Raw genomic sequence first — 8,413 nt, 5'->3', positions numbered from 1 at the left:
ACTCAATCATTTCTCCTCTTAACTCGCCTGATGGTTCAGTTATCTTGTCAGAAATGTTGCCTCTAAGTCACCCTGCAGGAGGAGGAACAGATGATTCTTCGCCTGGATCTGGAGGTGCAAAAAATAATCATGGGTGTTGGAAAAAAAACAAGACTCCAGGACTTGAGATTCCCCCACTTGTTCTAAAAAAAATCATTTACTAAAATTTCTCATGTTCTCTCCAAATTCTTCAGACCATCTTTTCACGCTTCATCCTTCCCTTCTTCAAAGATAGACGTTAACATTCATCCAACCCCAAAAGAAATGTGATAATCCAACCATCTAAATTATCATTCAGTTTTCTCACGCCAGCAACTTTAAAAATTACACAACTCTCTGTGATCTAATTGGGAGTTCTACTGTTCACCTTTTGTCATTCCTTACACAGACTGCAGTGGTGAAGCCCAAACAGTAAACCTTGGCATCTCCAAATTATTAGACAGTTTGACGCCGATCCAGGCTTTCAAATATGTCCTCCCGTGACCTTTCCTCTGTGCTCCTTTTAATTTCCTCTTCTCCACCTGGCCACAGTGGTAGTTTTGGATGGTCTTACCTCCAACATGTTACTCAATCACTGCCGGGGTTATTGAGCATTAAATCTTGTATTATTACACATTAATGATCTTTCAGTATTACAAGCAACTGTATTTACTTCTTTGCAGATGACTCAACCCACCAAAGATCGTCATTCTGGCTGCCTCAGTCTCACAAGATGGCAAGTTGAATGTCAGACATCTTCGTCTGCAGGAAGACTTCGCGCACAGAGCTGAGTGTTGTTTCCAACTTGGCTTCCTTTAATGCTACTGAAGCAAAACACTTAATATTTAGTAACAAACAAAATGTTGTACAATTCAACAAAGTTTATCGACGCAACCATCCCATCATCACACATCATTTAGATATAAGGTTTCAATATTACTTTAAGTTTCGCCATAAAATGTTTCATCCGTAACTCAGCCAAACTGCTCAATGAATCTTGCCCTATGTTCAGAGTCAGTCCTTACTTCACTGATGAACAGTTAGCAACCATTTACGTAAATCATGTGCACTCTCAGATGGAATAATGCCGGCACCTGTGGCCGGTGTGGTGTTGGAGAACTTCGATTCCTTGATTCGATGCGGGAAAATTTTGTGAAAACGATCAACAACAACGACCTTGCCAGAAAATTTCAAGTATTGCACGATTGCAGGAATATATCAGCCCTTTTCTATAAAGGAGTGTTAGTTACAAGACTAGGGAGGTTATCCTAAAACTATATCTTGCGCTTGTAAGACCTCACTTGAATTACGCAGCTCAGTTCTGGTCACCGTACAACAGAATGGATATGAAATACCTAGAAATAATTCAGAGGAGAATGACAGACTTATCCCGGGCATTAGGAACCTTGAGTACAGAGACAGGTTAAAACATCTTAATTTGCACTCACTCCAGAGACGTAGGGTGAGGGGCGATATGATCGAGGTGTATAAATGGAAATCAGGGCTAAACAAATGTGATATAACAAAGGTACTCAAACTATCCAAATAGGATCGAACTCGTAGCAATGGTTTAAATTAGACAAATTTAGATTTAGGCGCGAGAAGGTAAACATTGGTTTGGAAACAGAGTAGTGGGTGAGTGGAACAAGTTACCAAACATCACCATTAACTCGAATACGCTGGATAGCTTCAAACATAGGTTGATGGATATATGAGCGATAGGGGTTGGGTGTAAGTGGGACTGCCCAGTATGGGCCAATGGGCCCACTGCAGTTTCCTCCATTCTTATGTTCTTATGTTATTCGTATACAAAACACGCCCCCTGGTGCTCTCATCCATCCCTCGTCTTTCTCGCCTCGCTGTCTGGTAATCTACCTCGCCTTCGCTACATCATATTCATTTACAACCAACTTGGACACACCAGTCGGTGTTTTCTAATCATCTCTGCCCTCTGGTGGATATTCGTAACAGTTGAAGAGAGGATCTTGGCTTACTAAGATATGTCCCCTCACCCATCTCCCCCTGCTAGTCTCACATTCACCACAGAAGGGGGAGGACCTTTTCGCACGCACGTCACCCTGATCCATAATCCTCCCTCTCCCCTGCCCTACGCTAGTCATTCACTCACAACAGAAGGGAGAAAGACCTTGTTGCTCGCACGCCACCCTACTCCCTAATCCCCGTCTCAGTAAGCAGACTGAATCACCACCCTCTTATTGTCTTTGCCTTTGTTTTCCTCCCATCATAATCAAATATCAAAACGGTAAAAAGAAAAAAAATACTCACAAAAATTTGGTGCTGAACTAAAACATATTTTTTATTCATTTTTTTCATATCATCGAGAAAAATAATAAATAAAATCGATTTTTTTTTATTACTATGAAAACATTAGATCACCTGAAGAATCTACATCCCAGCTTATTTCACCTAAGATGTAACCATCCTAATATTATTTGGGGAAATGAGGTTAGGGTAGGTTCTGGTAGGTTAGTGTTACGTTAGGTTAGGTTAGGTAGGTTAAGTTAGGTGATCCAAAACCTTTACCGTAGTGCAAATTACAGTTTAAGAAGACACACAAAAATAATATAAAAATAAAGATATGAGCGAAGTGGCGTCAGAAAGAGGCCACACAGGAGCGGTGGCCCCTCCCTAGTGGAACAAGACAATGGGGCATATTGACAACATCGTTTCTAGTCCACAATGGCAGATTCAAAAGGGCAAAGGGCAGATGGTGTTTAGCGGTCACTGGTGGAGTTGGTCCTAATCTTCTGATCTGTGTTTGCTGGCCAGTTATTACACGAAGGCGCCACATTTACGCGGCCACACTAACAAATACTCATAAATTCTCCAGAAAATTAACTTCTATGTAACAAACGCTCACAAACTCGTCGGAAAATTAACTTATATGGCCACGTTCACAAACACTCATAAAAATTAACTTAGGAATCATTGTGACGTCTTATTGATATTATTTATAACTACTAGTCAAATAACTATACCAAAACTTCATGATATTATTTACTCATTTATAAACATTTAATTGTCATTGTGGATTCAATTTTGGTTAGGATTTAAAAGATGATTATTTTTTTACAGTTAATATTCTCAATGTTATGAAAGAAATGACCTTAAATATTATAGACGAATAAACAAGAAACTTCACTCGGGGGAAGCTTGTAATCTTGACGTATTATGATATTTTACTAACAGTCAATATACAAAGACATTACTTAAACGATATGAAGAGGTAAGATACGTCTGAGACAACCGACTGAAGCATGGCGTAATATTAATAATAACAAGATTGTCAAAATTAAATTATATGAAAGTACATACCTAATTTACCGTTGAAAACCCCCATTGAACCTGTGTGTGTGTGTGTGTGTGTGTGTGTGTGTGTGTGTGTGTGTGTGTGTGTGTGTGTGTGTGTGTGTGTGTGTGTGTGTGTGTGTGTGTGTGTGTGTGTGTGTGTGTGTGTGTGTGTGTGTGTGTGTGTGTACCTGCTCGTGGTTCTTATATATCACACGTGTCTTCTTAACATGCAAAAAGTTACAAATAATAATAATAACAACACTTTCAGTCAGTGCAGTCTTCGTTATACGCTGTAGTCGTTCTGTTTATAATGTACAGAAATATACTGAATAATCGTCCTCGAAGGTAGACGCTATATACGGTACAAGCTGCCGGTGGTCGTCATTTACTTGGAGAAATATCCTGGGAAAGTCATGGTTTATTTTCACAACATCCTAACCTCAATATGAGAACCTTTTGCCTTTTAGGAATTCCATTGACTAAGGAGGACCTAATGAGAGGTTCTTTGTATAGTTTGTTCCTTGAAACTTAAGTGTGGTTGAGAGGCAGTGTTTAGTCCGGGGCGTTCTGGAACAAGCTTGGTTGGGGACCTGTTAGCTGAAGGGTCCCTTGGGCCTCAGTGTTGCCATAGCACTCTACCCTCCTCCTCACCTCCTGTATTCTCCATGGTTTATTCTCAATACATAAGCAATACTCAATTAATTTATGTCAATGATCACCGAGAGTTCTTTACGTGTTAACCAATAATCTTAAGGTATAAAGCTCTTTTTCATGCACAGCCAAGATAAATTAACTTAATTTTTAGCGTTACCTGAACTAAAGCTACTATAGTATATACATAAAAGAAGGTTTGAAAATGGACATAATGTGGAATATAATATAGTATAATATGTGTGTACTATACCACTGTACATGTGTGAAAGTGTACGGCGGGAGAGGGCTGGTACCCCTGTACGATGCCTTGACCTACGAGAGCCTGGTAATGGCAGCCACAATGGTATGCATACCACTTGTTTATCCGTCTCAGCGAATCTGAAAGGCACTGCAAGTTCACCCTGATCGTCATTTGGAGTTAATGTTCGCCTTTTAGCCGGAGCTCTTTATCACGCCGGCCTCCCATTGCGCCATTGTTGGTAGTTCACAGCCGTCGACCAGGCAGAGGCGGAGGGGAGATGTGCTCTACATATGCAGGATTTCTTGGTCATAAAAAAATTGTGTGAGTGTGACTAGCAGCGTGTTCGTCAGGAGACAATACTACAAGTTGGTTGTATTGTGGCGCTCAGTGTGTAGATGACACACATAAAATAGTTGTGATCAAAATTTGAATCTGATAAAAATAAACAAAATTTGAGTTCTAGATCTGGGGATAATTATTATCCACATCATTGGGCGAGTGGATATAAGTCGCCTCCTGTGTCTCGGCGACGATGGTTTGTGTCCTGGTCATCCCTCGTCCTCTTGGCTGTCAACGGACACCTTCTTTACAGTTGCAGAATGAAGATCATATGCAGTGCCGCCCACGCTTCCTCCATGTGTACCGAAGGTTTAAGTTTTAGTGTTCTGCATTTGAGCTGCCTCCTAGCTGGCCATCAAGCCTTGGGACTTATTTTCATTAGTAGTCTATAGTAAAAATCTAATACAATGACGACAACTGCTGCATCTTACATTTGACTGCAGGTCATCCTTCTGATATATTGTTAATTACCAAACAACCTCAACTTGTGGTAATCCTTTTGGCAACATTTTCCTACTTCCTGACTTTCCTCCCCTTCCTCACCTTGTGTTCAGCCCCCTACTCCTTCTTCACTATCTGTCTTCGTTTCCCTCTCCTCTCCCCAACCCTGTTTATTCTTCCCTTCCTGTTCCATCCCCATCCTGTGCATTTGTACCCCACCCTCTGTGTTCAGACCCTCCCCCTACTCTCTGTATTCGTCCCTATCTACCCTCCCCACCTCTGTATTCGTCCCCTTCTCCCCTCCCCACCATATGTGTATTTATCCCCTTCCCACCTTGTAATCCGCTGGGTGTTCACCCTCCCTTCCCCTCCCCACTTCTGTGTATACGGCTCCTCTTCTCTCACCCGCTCTCAGTGTGTGTGCGCACCCCCCTCCTCTCCTCCACCCTCTGTGTTTCCTTCCCCTTCCCTCCCCTCCCTTACCTCCTATGTCCTCTGGATTCTGCCCCTCCCCCCTCTCTCCCGCCGGGTGCTCTTCAGATGGACGTCTTCACATGAGTGGCTCCATAAAGACTGGTGCACTGCCTCGCCTGCCTTGTTTTAACCCACAACCTGTCACCTGCGACCCGTCAGGAATTTTTACACTAGACTTGTTGGTGATTTGACTGCTGTGTTGTAATGGTGGGACCGAGGAAAGGAGAAAATAAGTTCCAGTTGATTGCTTTGATGATCTTTGTATGGTGTGTGTGTGTGTGTGTTGGACAATAATATGGGATTTTCTCACTGTCAATTTCAGCGTTCTTAGTGAGCTGGTAAGTTAATCCAGTGATCCAGACACTCGCAAGAGAGTTTGTATTCGTTGTGAGTGATGATGTGTGTCTGCTAGTGGGTCTTACCGTCTGTGAAACGATTGAGGAAAGAAGGTGATTAGGGTGAGGCACCAGGTAGGGAGCATCGTTCAAGCTTTAAGGCAGTGTGGGGAGTGACGAGCTGTTATCTGTGTATGAGAGGCTTTGGAATACCCATTAATCCCTTTGGAGTGTTCTTTTGTCGCCTTGTTCACTCCCTTCCTCCCTAGGGGCCTTCGTGATGCCAGCAATCACTACCTCCTCCCCCTGCCCTCACCCCCTCACCCCTCTCCCCGCCCTCACCCCCCTCCCCCCAGCTATGGAGAGATACTTTGGTCCCAACGCCTCTCTAAGATTCTCTCAAAATTCAATCTTCGTGAGGCAATTAACGCAAGTGTCGCTAGGACTCTGTCACATATTACAAAATTAATGCAGCCAAACACAACTACTAAATTTGCCGTCTAAAGACATAAGTCAGGTATGTAACCTATAACTATTTCACAGCGTTTTCTTGACCGTGTCAGCAAGGAGAGCAGGGGTAAGCTCCTAACCGTGTGAAACTAACTCTCTGGTAACACAGATAACTGTATCAGAACACGAGCACGATGAACAAGTTTTAAGATGTAAACTCTTCCTCGCGCGGTGTAGTGGAGGATATTGCTGAAACATGTCGGTCTTATCTCTATAAGATATTGACGTTACCAGACAGTTTCACAAGCTAATTTTCCTTCCCCAAGTGCGGAAATTATCAGAGATCATCACAGATTAGTTATTATCCCTTAAAATATCATAAGATGAATACGATAGATTAAAAACTGGAGAATCGTAGTAACTATTCCCGTGTCTGTCTGCCAGCCAATCAGCTACCTTGCTACTGTACACTCTGATCCTAGGCTTCCCTCCGTTACAAGGTTTGAGTGAACTGACTTTAGTTGATATCAGGTGCAGGACGCTCCACCTCTCTAAACGTTTGGCTTGTCATCAGATTTTTTTCAAAGATTTATAAGTGAATATTTGCTTAGTATTAGAAAACCTAACCATTTTTTTAACACGGTTAGAATATTATTTTTAGCATCAAATTGCTTTTCGTTTCTTTACATTTTTTCAAATATTTAATTCTACTTTAAATTTTGATGTTCATAAACTATCCGTAATGTTTTACATACATATGATTTTAAATAAATTTACTATGGATATAATTCACAACTAAAAATAAAATGCATTGATGAAAACAAAAATGTCTTGCTTATTTTAATACAATGCAAAAATAATATTCTGCTTTTATTTCGTATAAGGGTTTCACAAATTCTCAAAAGTTTAGTTGAACCTTATATATCCCAAGAGTATAGAAATCTGTGTTTGCTGGGCTGAAGTCTTACTAAATGTTGCTGTTTTTTATACAAAGACAATTATAGAAACCTCAACAATCTCAAACGAATAAATATTTTTTCATCATTTCTCGAAAAAAAATACACCAATTACAGTTATGTTCGTGTCACTGTGAATCATCTTATGCTTCTCGATCTTTGGCAGTTTTCAAAGTGGATCTGTGTTCTGAAATGTATCTAAATTAACTAAATTATAACGAAATGGAGAGATGAAACCCTAATTTTTTCATCTAAACAAAAATATTCACTACAGGTATTGTTGTATATGGGTAAAAATACTAATATGTTGAAAAATAGATTAGACTAGTGATACAGGGTGAAACTTTTGTAACATTTGATCTCGTTGTTATGTTAATGTGGATGAACAAGGACAAGGACAAATGCATCTACAACGAGACCTTATGAATTCCTTTACCATTTCCAACTAAGTCCATAATAGCCTTAATTACCTTAGATCGAGTTTCGAGTTTCATATTTTTTAAACCCACTTCTTGATAACCAATTGAATATAACAAAACCCTACATCACTCTATCTTCCTTTTAAGGTTAGACGGAAAGAAAACGTGTGAACGGGGTTCATTCGTCGCTGCCTTTGTTTATATCTAATGAACTAACCGTTAATGTTTCCCACCGCGTATCTAATACTCATTAGTCACACCACAATGTTAAGCTCATTATTTAAAAGTAAAATCTATATCGCCTTTTGAAATCACAAAGTCCACAAAAGCGACAAGTCTTTATTCTCTTCATCTCAGCCTCCCAGGGGGGGCCCCGCAGAGGTATGCAAATAAACGCTATGAATGGCACTAGACTCAAGTACCCTCAGCCATGTAGCAACTTTCAACGGTTCTCAATTCATGGCCCGGCTGGCTTGAACAAAGACACGGCCACTGTCAAGACATCGACACTTAAGATGCCGAGGGGGAGGGGTAAGGGGGGGGTGAAAAGTACTGGGAGGAGGAGGAGGGGGTGAGGAGAACGGAGAGGTGGAGGAGAAGGGGGTGGAGGAGAAGGATGAGGAGACTGGGGAGGTGGAGAGGAAGGGTGAGGAGAAGCAGGTGAGTGGGTGGAGGTGGAAAAGGGTGAGGAGACTGGGAGGGGGGGGGGGGGTGTCAGTGTCAGGCATCATAAATAGTAGTGTCATAACATCAAGGGAAGGAGTAGTGTCATAG

This window comes from Homarus americanus, unplaced genomic scaffold (assembly GCF_018991925.1).
Source record: "Homarus americanus isolate GMGI-L3 unplaced genomic scaffold, GMGI_Hamer_2.0 scaffold45698, whole genome shotgun sequence".
NCBI lineage: Eukaryota > Metazoa > Arthropoda > Malacostraca > Decapoda > Nephropidae > Homarus > Homarus americanus.
Note: the sequence above shows the minus strand (reverse complement) of the source record.